Source organism: Vulpes lagopus, chromosome X (genome assembly GCF_018345385.1).
Source record: "Vulpes lagopus strain Blue_001 chromosome X, ASM1834538v1, whole genome shotgun sequence".
Taxonomy (NCBI): Eukaryota; Metazoa; Chordata; class Mammalia; order Carnivora; family Canidae; genus Vulpes; species Vulpes lagopus.
In genome coordinates this window covers 7426181-7448130 of record NC_054848.1, presented here as the reverse complement: position 1 = coordinate 7448130, position 21950 = coordinate 7426181, and the positions used below count along the sequence as shown (strand labels likewise).

The window sequence follows — 21950 nt, the reverse complement described above, 5'->3', positions numbered from 1 at the left end:
TAAATGCTGTTTTTTTTGGCACAGTGTAATTATTCAGCCGTAAGTGCTCTGTCATTGGGGGCTTCTATGGTTAGGTCGGATCCAGGCTGCTCCATGGCACAGCCTTTCCCAAACCATTGATTGAGGCATCCAAAATGGATTTAGTAGAGGGTTATATTCCTTCTTTGAAATATGCTACTTTGAGATCCAAATTTCGTTTTGACCCTTCCAATTCAATAATTATAGCCTAAGATATTTTGTGTTTAAAACCTAAATGATTGTTTGCTTAGAATTGTAAGAACAAATTTGGAGGCCAGCTTAAGGCACTTAAAGGTTTAGCCTGCCCTAGGAAAAAAAAAATGCATTCTTTGTCTTGCATCAACATGTTAATAAAGTCTAAAGTTCCTGCATAAACAGAACTTGCTTCAGCGGGAATTATGAGAACATAAAGGGTGCAGGATCGTAAATGGACTCTAGTACTGAAAGCCATTTACCTAGCATGGTACACAGAGTTTTATTTAAGATTAATGAAAACCCAATAAGTAGAAAACACTAATATTCCTGCCAGTGGGGGAGTCGAGATGAGTCTTAACTTGATGCCATAGAAATGTGTGTACTGCGAACAGAAAAATGTGTGCAATATTTGCAATTACATCTTCATAATATTTTATAACCCAAATTCGTATTCAATAAAAATATACTTCCTATCTCATTTTATGATCTTTCTGGAGTCATTTTCATGGTAAGTTATGACTATAGAAAGAGTATTTTAATCAGTTCGTATATTGCATTTAAACTCTCCGGACAGACGATTATTAAAAATTATATTTGAGCATGGAAAACTGCCATTTTAATGTTCTTCTGTGCCTTTAAGTTGGTTCTACTTTTGGAAATTCTACCGGAGTTAAATTCTAGAAGATCTGAGATTTGGGATCTGCCTCAAGCCAATCGTGAGACTTTAGAGCAATCACTGTATCTCTGCGAGTTAGTTTTGTTATCATAAAAAGGAAATAACACACACACTTCACAGTGTTCCTGTGGAGATATAAAGAGAAACTGGATGCAAAAATCTTTGCCTGGTGTAAAATGCTATCCAAAGATTGGTCGCCCGTCCTGACAGTGTGATTTTTGCCCTTCACTGCTCTTAGCAGAAGCTCTTCCTCTTCTTCCCCCCTCCCCAGTTTTCAGGAGTTTATTTGAGCGAACATGGACTGGAATCAGGCAGTGCTAGGAGCGTCCCACCCCCCACCCCCACCCCCGCCCCCGCAGAAACTCTTGACGATTGGTTTGTGCTGGTGCTGGCTTAGGAGGTATGTAAACATTCTCTCCCCTTTCCTGAGCAGGGGCCTAAAACCCAGCACCAAGCTATTTTTACTAAGATTGACACTACCCAAGGAGCAGTCACCCAGGGGGTGCAAAAAGGGAGGGACAAATGACCCAGCTGAAGATGGCTTTTATTTAGTGGGCAAGCTTCACCTCCAGCCCCCGGGGACTGGGAAGTCATGGGGGTCTCCGAGTCACAGGAAGACTGCAGTGGAGTTGGTTAGACTTGAAAAGGATTATTACTTTACTTGGTGGTAGATAAATATGGGGGGTGGGGCGAGCCAATTATTAGACAATTGATATGTTACATACTTCCATTTAAAAATTATGTTTTGAGCCCATTGTTGGGCCTTCCAGGAGTTCTTTTAAAGATGGATTTTCTTATCTCCTTAAGTCCAGGAAGCTGTTGAAAACAATTTTCCGTGTAATTATGCAAATTCACATGTGTAGATTTCCTTCCTGAAGCCATCAAATAATGCTTCAATGTGTGGGCTCAGGAGGGTTATTACAGGGAATAAAGAGATGTCATTATGTGTCATTTTGCCCATCAAAAAAATACAGTAGCAATTACTAGCTTGTAAAGGGAGTAAACTCCAAATGATCATATTGCATTATCTACTAAGGGCCTGGGAAGGTCGAATAACTATTAGTTACTGTGCCCACGTAAGGCACTTGAGCCTTATTTCATGGAGGCTTATTCACATTCTCTTCCCATCACCTCTTTCTATTCACTTCTTTGAAAATCATTTCAAGACAAGTTATCCTGGTTTTAAAAACACGGAAGGCAAACAAAACCGTCCTCTACTTTGGTTTTGCTCCCTACTGTGCCTTTGGATAATATGAGGTTGGTCACAGCTCCTGATATAAAATACTCACTGTTGACTCACAGTCCTCCTAGAAGGGCCAATTTCACAGACCGCCAGGATAAAGATGATTTTAATTAAATGGCACAAATCCCTTTGTGCTGCAACCAAACCCTGCACAGGCTGACGGACACCCAGCCATTCTGGCATGTATAGAGTTAACCAGGTTACCGGGATTCCTAGTTAACTTCTTTCACCAGGAATGCAATTCATGTTTACCTATATAAGGAAACCTGTTAGGCTGACCTGAGTTTGGCAGATTTTTGCGCTGACTGGGAGGCGTGTAAGCACACAGCCTGGAAAGGGGAGTGATTCGGAGCTGGACAGAGCAAGCTTCCTGAACGCCCCAGCCGTTCAGCTGATCCGAGGCAGCCTGCTTGGAGGACCTACAGGTTTGTCTCTTCCAGATCACAGCTGAGGAACAAAATCCCCCGTCCTGGGAAAAATGGGGAAGCCGGTGAGTCTTACCGATCTCTCTCTGCTCGCTTCAGCTAAGTGCCACGTCTCGCTGCTCTCACCCAGGAAGCAAAGGGAGAGGCGTAGCTCAGCCTCCAACCCCACAGCTCCCTCCCGAACAGACACAGTTCTCCGCAAATACCTCCAGACAACTTTTCCTGCCTGTTTTATACACCAGGAATTCACAGAGGCGATGATTTTAGCACCTTAGCCATTCCAGAGAGCGTTTTTACTAGCCAAGAGTTTGTAGACCATCGTGATGAGCAAACTTTCTCATCCCTGTCGCACTCTGAAACACTGGAAATGAGCCTTGGGGTGCTTTGTGAGAAGGCTGAGTCCCCAAGGAAGTAATAGTAAATCTAAGTGGGTTCTTAAAACCACAGGCAGTGTGATATTCCGCAGAAGTGCAATTTGTCACTAAAAAGGCAGTCTGCAGGTATCGTTTTTCAGTCATGCAGCAGCAAAATCCCTGCATCCTGCACATGTAGTAAAGGACAACTTCTGAGACACTGAGGAAAGAAAGAAGCCGGGCTGGGCTCTTTGTTCTAGACAATGTAAAGATCACTCGCGCATTTTGACAAGTAGCGTATGTCTGTTTATATATAAGGCGAGAATGATGAATAAGAGCTTGATGTCAAAGGCATTGCGGTCGATTGAGTTCGAATTTGGCTATACTCTGTGTGTATACAAAAATCTCAGTCTGAATGTAATTAAACATGGAAATGCGAAAGTGTTTGCCAGACTTTCAGGGCAATTGTAGTTAGACGTGGGAGCAGCCAATTAAAAGAGGCAGCCCGAGGAAGGAGGAAAGAACTATGCCAGCCGAGTTCGGGGGCATGGGTAAAACTTTGGAAAAGAAAGTCAGTTTTCTTACAGTAGAGCTGTCCGAATGTGATCTGGAATCAGGAATCGTTTTCTTATTTGGAATTATTTTTTATTTAGCTCATGCCAAGGAGGGGGGGGTGGCTCTTAATTGAGTTAGCTGGGTTGATTGTGTTGGAGTGATGTGACTGCTCAGCTGTCCGAGTCATACTGTCGTTTCCTGTCATGCACAGCGACTTGATCCTAAAAGTTGGGGGAACAGGATTGTGCTACTGGCTGCGGCAAGTGGCACGAGGACCCGGTTTCCGATTCCTCATGTTTGGAAACCGACCTCCAGAAAAGTAACCGGCGCCAGCAAGCGGGTCTGAGGGGGTGAGCACTTTTTAAACCATTGCTGGCGATCGATCGCCCGTCCTCTGCTCGGGCTACGGTGTAACACAGGGAGTGGCGGCTCCCCGCTCGGAAACACAAAAGCCATGGCCAGGTTTGTTTAGGGCCCTTGACTCGAGAAAGCAGAGCCGTTCGCAGGAACGTAGTTCAAACGGAGCCTGCCCGCCCCAGGAGAGCGAGACCTAGAGGCGCGGATCGCGGGGTGCAGTGGACGTTTCAGTAAATAAAGTTCTTGACAGCCAAAGCCGCAGGACGGAGAGGACTCTGGGCAGACGTTTCGGAGCAGTTCTCTCGGTCGTGCTCAGAAAAAACAGGAGTCCTGTAAGTGCGTTGCTTTCAACGGGCATCAGTAACCCAGGAGACACAGAACCCTTATTGGAAAATATACGGTTAATAACAGATATTTATACCGGGTTGTCTCACCCCGCGGATGAGATGGCCCCAGGCCAAGTCGGCCAGCGTGTCCGCTGTTCTTCCTGTGAGTTAATATGTACACAGTTATTATATACTAATTACATCAACAGCCAGGGGAATATATAAGCAGAAAGATAGATAGGTCTCCTGGGGTGGGGAGGGCCCCGGGTAAAGGGCAGGAGGTTGGATCTCACGTCTAGTGTTTTCCTGGCCGGTGACACGCGAGTTCCCGCAGGCCACCAGGGCCCTGACTCCGCAACCTACTGGTCCTTGGCTCCTCGGCTGCTCATTTGGGGGCAATAAGAGGGATGATTGTATTTAACACCTTGGTGTTAATGGAGTTTCAGGAGGATTCCTTCTGGAAGATTAGTTATTTGAGGGTCCGGACTGATCCTGCCGCGCAAGGCAGTAGGTAGGATGCCGTGCTGTCGCATCAGCCCCTCGGAGCCACCGCTAGCCTGTTGTGTGGAGGGGACAGCCGCTCGACAGCCTCTTTAGATCTGGGAGACGTTAGGAGGTGTCTGGATTGAAGGAGATTGAAAAGTACTAGGGGAAGAAAAAAGACAAAGAGAAACAGGTCTTGTCAGAGCCTGCCGTGGTCATCGGCCAGCATGTGTTGTGACTCCCCGAAGGAGTGGAGCGTATGAGGTGTGGTTGGCTGCAGACTGGCCTGGTGGCTGGTTTTTTTGGCTGATCAGACTAATGAATATTCTTTCAGGCCAAGATTCAGACCAGTGGCTGAGCCCTGGGAGACAATGAATGGGTCACAGACCTGCCCAGATGTTGGTCTCTTTTGTCATCTGGGTCATCAAGCTGTGCCTAGGCTGGGGGGTGTCCCCCTGAAGGTTATCTCTGGGCCACGCAGCTCCCTCAGTTTGCCCCACTGCTACATGCAGGTAGGATGCATTTGTTATCTGTGTGATGTGTAAAAGTTAGGAAACTGTCTGACAACCCGGGCCCGGAATGGAGATGGGGCAAGTCAAAGTTCCGCTGTACTGTGTTAACCTAGCCTTGGGGCTAAATGTGAAGGAAGGTGTCCTAACTTTTATTGTCTTCCATGCTGTGGAGGGGATGTCAAGGCCCTCTATATGTTATCCAGCTTGGCCTCTCGATTCCATAAAGAATTTAAAGAGGTGTGCGTGTGTGTGTGCGCACGTACACGTGCATGCATGTGTTGTTCTGTTCTTAAAGATCTCCGACAAAACTGATGACAAAGTGTTTCCTCATGGGATCCTTTCTAACATTTAGTTATGGTTTATACTTCCCTTTCTCAAACTGCTATCAGGGTGTGTTTGGCTGGGATTCTGCTGCTGCCAGTGTGGCCTAGTCCAGAGGCAATGACATAAAAGAACCTGGTTTCAAAAGTTATTTATTAAATGTAAATTCTTTCCTTGGACACTGTACCAGATTTGTACACAGCATTCCTATCCCTGGTGAACTTTCTCTGGCTTTCTCTGCCTACCATTTGACATCAATTACCTTTTCAAAAACATTTCGCGTTATTAATTCCTGTTACGTTCATTCGGCAAATATTTATTGAGTGCCTTTTGAAGTCCTATGCTAAGTACTCTGGAGGAAAAGCGGGTATATCAGAGACAGATGAATTTAAACCAAATCTTCATGCCACCGATAGCATTTCTGCCAAGAGAAATCTCATTGCCTCTTGAGTGTGCAGCATATGAAATATGAATTGCTACAAACTTACCTGACCACTGACTTGTTCACTGATCATCCTGAGGGACGTTCTCTAAGTCACAGCTTCCCAACTGGTGGGCAGAAGTCAGGTAAGGCACAGGCCATGTTGTTCATGCTTTCAGTGACCAGATGATTTCCGTGTCAGAGCACGCCAGGTAGATGCCAACGAACTTGGTTGCACTTACAAGAAGAAAGATGCCACTTTGCTCCGTGCAGAGCATCTGTGAATGACAGATTGCTGGATGCTACCTCTTTACATGCTGTTAATGTAATTCTTAAGACCACACTTTCTTGGAGGCATCGGGGATTCCTAGGGTGCCACACACACAAAGAGGGGATATTTTCAAAATGCCAAGTACCTCGAGAGCTTTCATACTGGTTTTAACCACTGGAAATTATTAAGGTTCAAGTTCCAGTGACAGTCCTTATGAGGCAGACGAAGGCAGCTGCTGTTACTTCTAAGGTTGTATATATAAGGCTTAGAACTAGGGAGCATGAATTAATAACTGGTTTGTGTCAGTAGGATTCGCCAAGTATCTAGGGCATTGGCAAAACCAATTTAAAATATATTTATATTTGAAGAAAGGTTAGCTGGGAAGGTGATAGACAAGACTAGGGTTTCTAGTTAAATGTAAAAGTACATTTCCATATTTTAATTAATTGCTTGCAATCACATAGAAGGGAATCTTCTGCGAGTGAACCTTTCAGAGAAATTAAGTTCCTTTATATATTATTGCCAAGGGTTCAGTTAATTTTATTTTTTATTTAAAAGGAAAATAAAAATGGATAGCAGTGCTTTGTGGAATGTAGCATTTTCAAATATGCGTGGTACTTAATAGCTGGATCTGCGTAAAGAATGGCTCCAACTGCACGTCCTCATGCATTAGCTCTTGTGAGTTGCTCTTCACTTGTCTAAACTTGAGGCAGAAATGAAATTAAGCAGAACCTCCTCAATTTGACAGTTTGAGTTTTAACACGTGACAGAATTGGAATTCTGGTTAAAAAGCCTAAGCCCGGAAATGCTGCATTATTTATAGGTATTGTTCTGCAACGGAGGCCTTGGGTTATTTAAACCACAATTATTCCCCTCCCTCCTACCCCCACCTCGGGTCTCTAATTGTGCAGTTAGTTAGATCTGTGCTAACACACACCTCATGCATTGCCTCGGGGGAACAAAAGGGTCTATCAGCTCTAGAGAATGGATAACGAGTTCACTGGAACTGCTATGCTTGGTTTAAAGTTAAGACACAAAGCAGTGGATGGTGGGTTTGGTCAAGTCATGTTAAATTTTTCTGGGATTTGGTTTCCTTCATCCATCCATGGAGACACAAATACGCATGTCATTGGACAGTTAGGAGTGTTGAGAAGGGTGGTATCCGTGAAAGCACCTGGCACAATTCCGGACATGAGGCCAGTTGATAAACAGTCATCGGATCTGAGATGGGTGTCTTCAAGGACACAATTAAGGGACAGAGGAGGATCCCTGGGTGGTACAGCGGTTTGGCGCCTGCCTTTGGCCCAGGGCGCGATCCTGGAGACCCGGGATCGAATCCCACATCGGGCTCCTGGTGCATGGAGCCTGCTTCTCCCTCTGCCTGTGTCTCTGCCTCTCTCTCTCTTTGTGTGACTATCATAAATAAATAAAATTTTTTTTAAAAAAAGAAAGTTTAAGGGACAGAGGAAGAAGTACACACACACACACACACACACACACACACACACACACACACACTGGCGGCCTGGATGTAATGTCGCCCACTCGGCCGCCTAAGCTTTGCTTTTCAGAGAACCTTTTTGCGTCTGAGAGTCTTGCTCTCAAGCCTCCTGCCTTCTGTAGCAATCTATGTGATCTCAGACATAAGCTTCCTCCTTTCAAGGTGTTTTCCAAAAAGTAACGTGCTTTAGAAACACATGGTCACTTCATAACTTCATACTTCACTCATTTGACAGCTTGAAAGCTTTTCCAACAGCAGTGGCGGGACACTGGGCCAGTGAATTCATTGCTCGAAGCCTCTGGTTTTATGAACAACAGGTTAGAACATTTCCCTGCCTTCAATCCGTAACAACAGTTCTCCAGGGGGTCTTGAGGATGGACCTCTCAAGGTGTTATGCCCCCGAAAGTTACCCCCAGACCCCGTTCTCTTTCTCCACTGCCCACCTAACACATCCCTCTGCTTTTTGGTAGAGACTCAAAGATAGTAGAGAAGCTCTCTTAAAGGAAATGTATTTTGGCACAGAGTGTCATAGCATGGTACGCAAAAGCACACACGCAGCAGCTCCCAACTGACAAGTGATTTAGAGAAGTTGAAATCTTAAAAAGTTTATCTTATGTTTTCCACATATGTGCATACAGGAGGAACATAGGATTTATTTTTAAAAAATTGGTCTAAGTATGCCTAAAAGAGTTCTTTCAGTAAATGTAGCATGACATATTTAAATGCTAAGAAAACATTGTTTTATACCTTAACTGGAAGAATTTTTTTTTCTTGGTATTGTATCTTATCTCAAGTTCAATGAAAATAAGTGAGAAATAGAGGATCTATACTTTTTAAATTTTTATTTTAACTCCAGTTAGTGAATATACAGTGTTATATTAGTTTCAGATGTACAGTATGATAATTTAGCACTTCTCTATGTCACCCAGTGCTCATCATGATAGGGCTCTACACTTTGATCAAGCCACTGCTGTGGACTGGATTCTGTGGTCCTCCCCACTCCCAGAACCACATCAGAACTATAATCTTTCCTCACATGGTCCTCCCTGGGAATGGACTTGTCTATTCACACCCACAGGAATATCTACCAAGTTGCTACACTTCGCAGTGAGCTAATTTTTTAACCTTTCTAACACAACACATGTCCACAAATGCATTTAGAACCAGCATGCTTGGTGGATACTATAGATCTCCTGGGTACCTGTCCAGGCAACTTTCCTGCCATGAGAGGATCTTCCTCTGGTCTGGGGGGAATCCCTTCCTCCTTTCCATTTCTTTGATAGGCTTTGCCAGGTACATGACTTCTCCTTTCCTAATGGGTGCATCTTATTTCAAATAATGTCTAGACCTCAAAAGAGGTGAAAACAGTATGAACTTCTATGTTCATGGGCAGGCAAGGCAATTATAGCATGAGTGCAGTCTAGGCAGCAACAAGTGTAGGATACATCCTGATACCAGCTATGCCGAATCCGAAAGAACTCCCCCCTGAGAACTCATGAAATACAGTACGACTCCCCCATCATACAGGGATGCCTAATATCCCAGAGATAGAGAATGATTTCATTACCTTTTCTTTTAAGATTTTATTTACTTATTCATGAGAGACACAGAGAGAGGCAGAGACACAGGCAGAGAAAGAAGCAGGCTCTCTCCGGGGAGCCCGATGCAGGACTCGATCCCAGGACCCCAGGATCACTCCCTGAGCTGAAGGCAGACATTCAACCACTGAGCCATCCAGGCATCCCAATTTCATTATCTTTTAAGGCATCAAGAGTGTTCTAGTAGAAACGAATGGATCTAGACAGAGCAACACCTGTAATCACCATATTTACAGCTTTGGCATGGATTTCTTTCCAATTAAAACCAAGTAAGAGAACAAGATCCAGTGACATTGGGACAAGCAGTGGGATAAGGATGAAGAGGCAGGAATGGAGAGAGGACAAGGAAAGAGAAAAACAAAAAGGAGAAGCTCAACATCCACCGAACAATATTTATCAAAGTCCTGTGCTGAGCCGGGCATCGCCCTACATGCTCAGACTAAAGCAGAGCATGCGCTCACCTAGAGAGCAGTCTAGTGTAGGAGGCAAAAACACTGACGCAATGTCCCACAAACCAGGGTAAAGGTGCGCCCGGAGCGAAAGCTAGGAAGTATAGCTATGCATTGCTGTGAGATTGTACTGGGTGACGGGGGTCCTTTAGCTAATTGAGAAGGAAGTCAGAGAAAGCTTCCCCAAGAGAGGGCTGCTTATACTGAGAGCCAGTAGGAAGGATGGGAGTCAGTGTGCTTGGAGGGAGAGGAAATGGCCAGATTGTAAGAGGGAGTTTTCAATGAGGGATGCCATTTGTCTTTTGGAAAGGCCACGTGGGCAGCAACATAGAGAAGAAATCATGGGGTGTCAGACTGAATGTGGGTGAACCAAACAGGAACCTAGGAGAGGGGCCTAGGAAGAGGTGTGGCTGTTTTCCGAGGCGAAAGAGATAGGAGCGGCAATGAATGGGGACGTGGGTGATGGGGAGGGACCAGGAGGCATCAAGGCAGACTCCCAGGAAGTTCGTCACCTAACTGGAGTGATAGTGGTATCCTTAATGACTCAGGGAACAATAGAGTTGACCTGGTTTGGGGGTAGGGCGGGGAATCTTTTGTAGCCTGCTGGAGTGGAAAACGCAGGAGCTTTGGAGCTGAAAGTCCTGCTGTGGGTTTAAGTCCTGGCTCATCCATTGACTGGCCCTGTGATGCAAAGTTTCTCTGAGCCTCCGTTCTCCCATCTGGAAAAAAAAGGCCATAAACACCCACCTCCCAGGGTTGCTGGGACGATCAAAATAACTTCATATATGGTCAGAGGTCCTGCATCCATGAGTTACTATCGTTACTCCACAAATTCACCAGCAGGGAAGCCTGGAGAAGGAAGGGCTGTTTTCAATAAGTTGCTGGGGGTGAGGGAGGAGGGTGGTGTGTGAGAATCTGGACAGCTGAGGTCTCAACGCCCGGTGCGTTTACCCGAGCGAAGTTTTTCTCGTGGCTGATAATGTACAGGACGGCCGTCCGCTTCAGTCGTCTGGGGGAGTACCTCTGGTTTCATCCCGTCCTCCTCTCCTCCTCTGCCTCAGCCCGGATTAAGGGATCCCACATAGGAACGAGCTACATTATTTTTCTCAGCCGAGATCCCTTATCACTTGTAAGAGGACTATAGGATTTAGGAAAATGTAACCCGAGAGTTTGCACTAACAGATGAGCACACTCGATTAACTTCACACTCCCCGTAGTGTTTGGGCGAAGGTTTGACCATTCTGTTTTTCTAGCGTCAACTTAGCCAGAGCCTTTTATATGACATGTGTAATTCCACTGCCCTTGAGTGACCTCAGCGAATTCCTTTCTGGCTTCCAAACATGCTCTCATTAAAGGGAGCCATTAGGCAGCGAAGCTGCGGCCATCGGGTTAGGCGAACCTTGTAATGGGCAGGTGAAGGGGGGAGAGGGTTAAGCCCTGTGGAATCCAGGTATTAGCTCCCCTCCCTGCAGGTGTTCTGGAATTGGAGGATCCAAGTCGCTACCAAAATTCCCCCCCACCACCCCATTGCCTTGTTCCACTTCTTTCCCTTTGTCCCTGGCGCACCCCGTTAAGTCTCTTTACTTTTTTTTTTTAAGTCTCTTTACTTATGAGCCACATTGCTCTCTCTGAATTATCGAGAAGAGGAAGTTTCCTACCAAAACCATTCAGCTGTTTTTCCCAAGCAAGGAATACTCATTTTCCTCCAAAGAATGGTGCGGGAGAGACTGAGAGGCTCCCCGTTTGGCCGTTTCACTTGTGTTGTGTTTGGGTAGGAGACGGTGAAGCGTTTGTATGAACTTTCAGATAAGCAGCCTGGTTCTCCATCAGGATACTTGAGATTCGACCGCATACGCACGGCCTGGGAGCCAGGCATGTGGGAGGCGCGGAGTAGGAGGTGGAGTGGAAGCTGTTACCCGAAGCAGAAGCCTAAGGCGTGTTTTTCAGAGCTTGCTCTTTCCACCACCTTCCCCTGCCTTCGTATGTCTTTGTGTGACCCACTTTGGTGCAGATGCATTCCAGGATAGAAGGGCAGTTTGAAAAGGCAGTTCTAAATCCGAACTGCAGCGCCAGAGGGCCTGCCAGGTGGCTTCGTAAAGACTCGCTTGGCTTCAGCGGCGTGGCCCAAGTTCAAGGCAGGAGCATCCCACAGAAGCTGGCCATTAGCACGTGGGCGAGTGGCCGCTTGGCATATGGAGGGTTGAGAATTCATGACACGGTCTCAGGAAGCCAGAGCTAGATGGGGTCGCAGCAGAGAAAGAGTTCGCTTTGCCCACGAATGCGGTCACCTGCCAATAAATACTTTGCCAACAGTTCAAAGAATACGCGGGGGACCTGGGAGAATGATCCCGAATGCAGGTCGCAGCAAACAGAAAACACATCAAACGTTACCATGAGTGAAAAACTCCAAGAACTTCTGTTTTCAGGCCCCCAAACAAAGTTCTTGCAGAGATAAAGATGTGAGCTTTGCACACCATCGGGCCTTCTGGGCTGTTTATCCTGCTCAGAAAGACTGAAAATGAGGAGGAGGAAGGCCTCTGCCAACAAGATTGTAGGTCATAAATTAGTTAGTAAAATCTGTCCTGTGTTATCTCCGAAACAGCCTATTTTATATATACTTGTCCATTTGATTTATTTGTTTCTCTGCTTACTCCAGGCTGTATTTTGGTAGCGTAAGTCAATATATGAGTTTCAGATTATACAAAAGTTTATTTATAAATGACCTGCCTTCTGTGGAGGAAATAGAGTGTGGGGGGTGTGTGTGTGTGTGTGTGTGTGTGTGTGTATGTGTTGTATATAATTTATTGCTGTTGATCAGGAATTAACTTTGGATTTCAATGTATGACACTAGTGATTCCAATTAAACATGTGTATTGTTATCTGCCAAAATATATTTATTTTTATCATACACTTCATTTTTATTGCCGCTTCCAAGAACTCTTAGGGGCTTATAGAGTTCCAGTAGATTATTTCCACTTAGGAGCGTGAGTACATCCAGTTCTCATTTTGTGTCCTAGAGTCACTCTCAGTGATGAAGCAACACTCTATGTACCTACGTACATTTCTCTACGTATTACATACATGCACATGTATGTGTATGCACATGTATGTGTCCCTTTGAAAGTTTCTCTATATGTTAAGGAGGGTAAGCTGTAGCCATTGTCTACCGGTTTTTTTCAAAATCAGATGCAAGGTATAAAAAAGAAAGTGTTGCAACTTTTTAAGACCCAGTACAATTATTTAGAAGATAAGCGGAAGTCCAAAGAGGTCAGGGGACAGGAGGTGGGGAAGACAGGAAAAAGAGGAAAGGAAAGAAAAGAGAAGCAGGAGATGAGAGAGGAAGGGAGATCCCAAAGCAACAAAAATCTACTCTCTCCTCCCCAGCCAAGCGCACTCTCCCTGTAGAGACAAAAGCCCAGCACACAAACAGGCGGACGGCTCAGGGATTGAGAAAAGAAGAAAGAAGGGACAGGGTGCAGATTGCTAGAAAGCACCCAAGACCAAAAGAGAGAGACAGAGAGAGGACAAAGGGTGAGAACGAAATAGCAGGGGACTCGCTTGCACAGGGAAAGCAGAAGAGCCAAACGGAAACACAGAATAAAATAGGAAATGAGGGGGTCCCGTGGAAAGCCGGGCAGGCGTGGAATGAGACAGAAGTGGTCGCTGCGCTTGTCGGTGGGTGGCAAAGACGACACTGTTCTCTAGGTATCTTGACGAAAGGAGGACCGGACAGCACGGAAACAAAGGTGGGCAAGAAGCCAGCAAGGGGAGGGTGAGAGCACCCACAGGGAGCACTGGAGCCCACCTGAGGGGGCGGCCAGCCAAGCGCCAGGTCCCGGCGAGCGGCCACCACGCTCATGCCCTGCGGGGGTTCATCCCGGTGCTACTGAGCCCCGAGGACGGCCTGGCCGGCCTCATCTTCGTAATCAGCCCGATGCTGCGGTAGTAGGGTGGGCGCCACTTAATTCGTGAATGTCCCTACTCAGGAAGAGTGGGGTGGCAGGACGCCCGGGCTTGCAAGCGGGGAGGTGCTCCCGAGGAGGTCCCCTCGTCCTGAGCCAAGCAAGCGATTGCTCTGGGGCAGTGCATGAGAGCTTGGTGGCCTGAAGAGCCAGTCCTCCAGATGCCTTCCATAGTCCCGGGAGTCCTTTCTTGAGCAGCAGTACCTGGCTTAATACTTATGCAACACTTTGAATTTGGGAAGGGGAGTGGGCGGGAGAGGCTGTCGTGTCTGAATCCACGTCCACTGCCAGGCTTCGCCCAAGTCCCCAGCGCCCGAGCCTGTGACTGCCAGGCCTAGAGCCTGCGCGTGAGATTCCCAGCCCAGCCGCTCGGGGGTTTGGACTTGCTCGTTGATTTTTTTACTGTGATTTCGCTCATAAGAACTTCTGTTTGCAATTCAGCAACCCGAGGAATTGTTTTTATGGCAAGTTCGGAACTTAGAGTCAGTCACACGTTTCAAGGCCTGGGTCAGGAAACAAGTTTGACGTGTGAACAGTGTGACGTTAATTCTTACCTGCAGCGCAGAGTGATGCTCAGAGTGGGCAGGGAGCGCTCACTGGTCGGTGACTCAACGGGTCGCAGCTGCGTTTACAACTCCAGTGGGCAGTTCCGAAGATGGCAAGCTTTACGTTGAAACAGTGCCAGTGCGTCTCCATTAGTGCCCGGGGTAGAATACAAGCATCTGCTTGCTTTTATTGCCCATGTGTTCCTTAAGATGGTCTGTTTCTTTATGACGTAAATCACTGCAATCAACTATTTTTAAAGTCTCTTTTAGTGTTTCCCTGAAATGATCACTCTTTACAATAGTTTAATAGATAATTGGCCTTTAGGTACATGAAAAAATAATGCAGATCACATTTTCTACTTTCCTGACCTTTTTCAAGGATGACATTATGACCAGAGTACCCTGGCCCTACCGTGGAAGTTGTTGTCTTTGGAGGCTGTGGGAATCATAGGTCCACGTTAGTGTGTCAGGACGAAGGATACCTCACATTTCCGTTTGCTGAATGTGGGACAGTCGACCTGCTGACTTTTGCTCACTAACCATAGCTTTGTGGATTTGCCCACTTCAGTTTGCCCTGCAAGGGTTTGCTGTGTCTTTCCCTGCATATTTCCTTTACCCTGGTTGTTGCTGGACTGTCTGTTTGCCCTGCAGGCTGTGTGCACGTCCACACAGAAGAGCTTAAGGGCAGTAAGGACCATCACTTTAGTTCCATCGGACTGGCTGCATTCCAGGGCCTCTTGTTGAAAATTTTATCTTTTATGGCAAGTAAGGGTTTGAAGCCAATGGGACTGCCCAAGAAAATGAGAGCCATGAAACCAAGGCTGTTCCTATGGGAAAAACAAAACCCATCAATTATGATTCCAGATTTGAGAAAAGATTGGCATAAGGTACAATGGATAGTAAAATGGCTCTCCTAGCCCACTGGTTAGAAAAGCTCAGGAGGACATATCTATACACACTGGGTCCTATAACTCGTAGAGTGTTACAGAATGGACCATCTGGAAGAGTACTCCCATGGTATTCCGTAAAATACGGCTCTTACTCAGATCCTTGGATTGCACGCAGTGGGGGAAGCTTCCATGGAATTTCCTAGGGAAGGATATTGGAAGATGATAATTTAAGTATTGTGAGAGTTCCTGAAACGTGCCCAAGAATTAAGACAAGGACTAATTGGGAACTCTGAGAGACCAAACAGAACAAATGTGGAAATGTTAGCTTGTAATGATTTCTTTCCACTCAACATCTATATGTTTCTTGCTCTCTCTGTGTTCCAAACACTGACTTTATGAAAATGGAAGGGAGGAAATGAGTGTGTGCCACAGGGGAGAAAGTAGGGGTCGAGAGGGAAATGCCCACTGCCTCATGATTGGGGAGAGAAAGAGAATAGGAGAATGGGCTGGAGAAAATCTGGGATCATATGGACTGGTTACTACAGTGTGGCATTTAAGACTTAATCTGCAAGTCACAAGTAGGAGTGTGAGTAAGGGAGATAAATTGCAGTCTAAATTAATTTTATTTAATTAGTCGAAAAGGGGCACCTGGGTGGCTCAGTGGTTGAGCGTCTGCCTTGGGCTCAGGTTGGGATACCAGGGTCCTGGGATCAAGTCTCGCATCGGGCTCCTCATGGAGAGCCTGCTTCTCCCTCTGCCTGTGTCTCTGCCTCTCTCTCTCTCGGTGTCTCTCATGTATAAATAAATAAAAATCTTAAAATAATTAGTTGAAAAGACTAGCTGAGTGGTCTTCAAACTTTTCTGATATTTCTAAGTATCCTCTCTCTCCCACACACACACACACACACACAAAATGCAAATTATCGCTCCATAAATTAACCAAAATAAAATTAATGTGTATGTGTTCCTTCCCACCGCAGCTAAGGAAGGATGTTTTCCCAGCCTGCAGTTTCCTACAGCCACCATCACTAGCTGTTGATGCCCTCTAAAGATGTGCAGAATGCAACAGAGGTTAGGAGAGCAAATTTTTGAACCATGCAGGCCTGGATTAGAATCTCTGCCATGCCGCTTGCTAGCTGGACTTCCCACTCCTAACACTTAACTCCCTGACCTTGGCTTCTCTTGCCACCTGCCTCTCAGGGTCATTTGCTAAGAGTAAATCAGGAGATGTAAATGCAGTGTTCTGCACACAGTTTAAGTGCTCAGTAAATGCTGGCTAGTATCATCCCTGCTAAGTTCCTTGAGAGTGATAGCCTGATATTTGATAAACATGTGAGCTATAGAACTGTCACTCTGTAGGACAAATCATGCAGAACACACTGCCCCTGGGTGAAAGGGTACCCACTAAAAAGTTTTTGAATTTGTTAGTTAATACTGCTTTTACTCCAGATCACTCAAGGGGCGCCTGGCTGGCTCACTCGGTAGAGCATACACATGACTCTTGATCTGGGGGTTCTAAGTTTGAGCCCCACATTGAGTGCAGAGATTACTTAAAGATAAAATTTTTTTTTAAAAAGAAGCATTTGGACTTCCTTCAGAGGTCTTTGGACTTAAGCAGGACTTGGGATCTTTCTGCTAAGGGAGATAACGAAAGGGGTTGGTAGCATGTCGAGACAGTGGCTTACCACAGCTGATTTTCTATCACCCTGTCCATTCGGCTCACAATGGACAGCTTTATACCTTTAAAGGATCTTTCTGAGACTAGATTAGCCTGAAGTTCTGCATCTAAAACATTGCTCAAATAAATTTGGACTAATGTTACTAAAATATTCAAGTGATTGCAGGCAACCGTTGTAACGTATGTTGGCTCAAAACTAGCTTTTAAGAATTTTGCCTGGAGACAAATTCTCTGTGAAATGCTTGAACAAATTAAACACAAAGTTAAAATTTGTTTGGAAGATGATGTTTTACCCAGACTGGTTTTGTATTCCTTCTTGGATCAGAAACATGTTAGTCCTTTTAGAAATACACGTCCTGTAGACACATTTCAAGAGGGCAAAAAAAAAAAAAAAAAACCCTAATCGACAACCAAATCCCAGTTCTATAAATATGCAAAAATGGCAGCAACGTTGAACGAAAAAATTAATATCTATAGCCCTTTCTTCTTCCTGTCACTCCCAAGGAACCATTCTTTGGAAAACCATGTTGAATTTATCCTAAGATTATTAATAATTGTAGAAGTTTTCCAAAGTACTTTGTTGCTAAAGTCTACTCATCATAAACACTTACTTTTACTTTTTCCTCCTCTTAGATTCCGAGGTATAGATGAATGATTTCTTTGCTTGTTTTACTCAAAAGTAGATTACAAAACTTGTATCCCTCTGTTAATGTTTCCTAACCTGCTGAGGAAAACACTTAGAGGCTCCTGTCCTTCACATGAGCTGTACGAAAATTAAAGAGCACAGTTGTCTTATCTTAGATCCTTGCTAAGCTATCTTAGACCCCTGGGCATAGATGTGTTTTCTGCCTTCACGCATATCAGATCCTTCGAGAGTGCTTATTTGTCATAATACCTTGCTGCGGAAGTGTCTGTTACTCCCAATCTTACAGAACAACCAACAGGGCAGGGAAACCTAAAAGATCAATCCCGAAGGGCTTGAGGCATCCCTACCTTAATGCCAGAATTTGGATCATCTGGTGAGACTGTGTAATTTGGGTTCTTAACTGGAAAATCGGTGCTGGAAGCAGGAGCTGGGGACTGCCTGCTCATCTGGCTGGATATCCGTTGCCTCCTTTCTCCTTTATTGTTCCACGAGGGACTCTTCTGAAATTAGCTTTTCCCACATGCACACAGAAATAATGGTGATAGTAAAAATGGTTTGGGGTCTGTGCAGTAGCACCAAAGACGCAATTTAGTTGGTTGGTGTTGTCCATTCAGCGGTTTTTGTGAACCTATTGTGTTCGGGGAAATCTGCTGGATACTTAAGGAGAACCAGAATATTTTCAGTAATCCAGCATGTTCTACAACCTTAAAGTGCACTGTGTAGTGGAGGACGAAGCAACTCTAATATAAAACACAAGCCATTCATTTGTTCAACAACCATTTATTAGGCACCTATTTATTAGGCTATGGAGACACACATTTCCTGCCCTCAAGGAAATTACAGTTTGATAAAGAATTTTAAATAGGTGCTAAGTAGAAGCACAAACTTCACATTTTCATTAGAAACATAACTTAAGTACAGCATGTGTGAAGAAAGCTATGATCTGCTGAATGTCAGAAATAACAACTCTGGCTCATACATATATCAAGGTTGGCCTCATAAAGACCATGTAATTGACGGAAAAGGACTGAAACTGTTCTGTTGGCTCGTTTTTCTTTTAACTCATTTGCAAGCCACGACTTACATTCCCATTGTCTACTGGAAAGAGTCCTCAGATAGTCAAAGACAGCACTGAAGCCTGAGTGAGCTTCAGCGTCTCCAGGAGCGAGCCAGTAAAAGGACAGATGGCCGGGCCCCCTGCCGACGTTCTGGGCCTACGGATCACAGTGGGCAGGGGGTGTCCCGAGTCTGCATTTCTCCCGGGTCTGCCCATGCTGCAGCCGCTGCTGGTCCCAAGACCCTGTTTTGAGTAGCACCGGTTTCAGATACCCACAGGGGTGGTGACACCTCCTCGATTGAGAGTGAAAGGTGATGGGGAAAAAGCCAATGGCCCATTCTCGTGTAGTAATGAAATCCATTCTTTCCTGGGGCCCCTGGGTGGCTCAGTCACTTAAGCGTCTGCCTTCAGCTCAGGTCATGATCCCAGGGTCTCGGGATCGAGGCCCGCATCAGGCTCCCTGCTTGGTCAGGAGTCTGCTGGGCCCTCTGCCCCTCCCCTGCTCATGCTCTCTCTCTCTCTCTCTCAGATAAAATCTTTTAAAAATTTTTCTAAAACGAAGATAACGTTCTTCCTTGCACCATTCAGGACCTCAGAACTTGACTGGCAGGGCTTTAGACTTGAGGAATTGTAATTCTCGAAACTAGCTCAATGCTCTCTGGTCAGTATAGTCAACTTGTTAACCACGCAGCTGTATAATCCCCGGGGGCCTGATGAAAAGGGTTTGTTTGCTGTGGTCCCAGAACTTTTGGGTTTCCTATACCCATACGCCCCCAGGAGCATGATTAAATGTTGTTCACGTGTTCGCGCTCCGCCATCCCTGATCACTTGCCCATGCCCTGAGACAGTTTCAAGTTTTGAGTGAAGAAGCCACACAAGACCTTTATGGAGGAGACTGTGGCAAGGACAGATGGTGGGATGTGAGCTCACAATATCCCTAAGAGGCAAGTAAATCCTGTCTCTTCTTCCATGATGAGAAACACCCTGTCTTTGGTTGTTTCCATCTGTAATTTTACTGGTGCAGCATGTTATGGTGAGAGCAATAAATGGTGAGACAGAAGAAGTGGTTTGATTTCTTGTCCTCACTCAGCCCACACTGCCTGTCCTGTGACTCATGACCCTTTGGGATCAGCTAAGTGCTCTAGTATGGACTTTATGGATCTCTCAAGGGAGAACACAAGATGGCAGGGAAGTTTTAAAGAGCGCCTTCCATGGCATCATTTGTTATCAAGGGTTTCTGTGATAACGTTAAAAAGCTGATTTTGAGGGCAGCCCTGGTGGCTCAGCAGTTTAGCGCCACCTTCAGCCCAGGGCCTGATCTTGAAGACCTGGGATCGAGTCCCACGTCGGGCTCCCTGCATGGAGCCTGCTTATCCCCTCTGCCTATGTCTCTGCCTCTCTCTCTCCTCTCTGTGTATTTTCATGAATAAATAAATAAAATCTTTTTTTTAAAAAAGCTGATTTTGAAATAGGCACAATGGGAATTTTTTTTAAGTAGCAAATATGAAATCCCCATAGCCCAGAAATTGTACTCTTGGAAGACATTTATCCCAGAGAAATGAAATGTTCACATAAAAACCTGTATATGAATATTCATAGAAGCTCTATTCATGTTAGCCTGAACCTGGAAAGAACCCAAATTTCCTTCAACAAGTAGAGAGTTAAAGAAACTATGTTATGTCTACACCATGGAATACCACACAGCCATAAAAGGAATGAACCATTGATACATTCAGCAGCCTGAAGGAATCTGTGGGAAATTTGGAGTCAAAAAATCCAATGTACTGTATGACTCCACTTACATAATGGAACATATACATACCACACACACACACACACACACACACACACACACACACACATAATCCAGTACACATAAAAGTGGGGAAATCTGCATAAGATCTGTAGATTATATCAATGTCAATATAGTGGTTGTGGTATTATACTATAGTTTTACAAATTGTTACCATAGGAAGATATTAGGCGAAGGGTACAGGGGATCTCTTTGTGCTATTTCTTACAACTGCATGTGAGTCTACAATAATCACAATAGAAATTCCAATTTTAAAAAGTTTTTTTTAAAAAAGGTAATACAGAACTCTTTTGTGTGAGTCACCCCCTGGGTAACCAAAAATTGGTGGTGTTAAGATTTAAGACGTCAAGTTGAACCCAGTAGTTATTACTAATTATTCATTGACAGACTTTTCTCTCCTATTTTTGTAGACTTTGTGAAAGTAAGCCATCAAACAGACATGAAAAAAATAAAATAAAGAATGATCTTCTAGGGGGCAGCCCGGGTGGCTCAGCGGTTTAGCACCGCCTTTGGCCCAGGGCATGATCCTGGAGACCCGGGATCGAATCCCACATCGGGCTCCCTGCATGGAGCCTGCTTCTCCCTCTGCCTGTGTCTCTGCCTCTCTTTCTCTGTGTGTCTCTCATGAATAAATAAATAAAATCTTTTTTTAAAAATGATCTTCTACAGCAGGGATTGGCAAACTGTGGCCCATGGGCCAAGTCCACGTCGCCACCTGCTTTTGTACAGCCCATGAGCTCAGGATGGATTTTACATTTTTTAATTTGAAAAAGATTCAAAGGAAAAATAATATATTGTGACAAGTGAAAACTATATGAAATTCAAAATTGTCTCTATAAATAGTTTTATTGGCACATGGCCACACTCATTCATTTATGTATTGTCTGTGGCCACTTGTGGGCTACAACACAAAGTTGAGTAGTTGCAACAGAGAGTGTCTGACTCATGCAGCCTAAAACATTGATGATCCCACCCTTTACAGGAAAAGTTTGTCCACCTCTGTGCTAGAGGGATAATTGCCCGGGATTTGCTAGTCTGTGACGGCTTCCCATTGTCACTTGAGTTTCCTCAGGTAGTCCAGACAAGAGACATGTGGTTTCCAGGCCTTCCCTGAGAAAAATGGGGAAAATAATGCTAATGGTTCACAACATAAACTCTATAGGAAAAAGTCCTAAGTGTCACTGCCTGAGTCAATAACATGTAATCTTGGGTTATTTTTCCTGCCTACTCTGCCCCTCTGGCAGAAACATTACACTTTATAAACTCAGCCTGTAGGACAACAGGCATCTGTTTAGAAAGGGCAAGGTTTCTTGTGGCGCACAGGAAAGAATGTGGTCTCAGAGCAAGACAGACTTGGGTTCAAGTTCAAATCACCATTCAGTCATTTGCCAGCTATGTGACCCACCTCTCTGGACTTTTCTTTGCTCTTCTTTAAAAGAAAGATAACGATACCCAGGCTCCGGGCTGTCAAGAGGATTCAGTGAACCCATATGTCAGTGTCTGGACGAAGTGGGATGCGGCAAACACTAGTTCCGGTACAGAAGGCCACTGGTTGCTCTGTTTTGTGTCTGGGCTCCCCGTGCCTCACATCCCTAGATCTAACCCCAGCGTCTACAAAGAGGCATCCGAATCCTTTGTCAAACATCACTCTAATT

The 21950-nt window shown here is 45.1% G+C and overlaps 1 protein-coding gene across 2 annotated transcripts in view; it reads left to right on the top strand.

The window, feature by feature from the left end:
- The first annotated feature begins 2502 nt into the window (after positions 1 to 2502).
- Positions 2503 to 21950, top strand: part of MID1 (midline 1) — a 351552-nt gene continuing 332104 nt past the window's right edge. The window contains exon 1 of one of the 2 annotated variants that reach the window (XM_041740833.1): positions 2503 to 2622. The gene's annotated coding sequence lies outside the window, so the exon portion shown is untranslated. Of the gene's footprint in view, positions 2623 to 5122; positions 5144 to 21950 lie in introns of those variants that run through there. The other variant, XM_041740834.1, reaches the window with a different exon arrangement.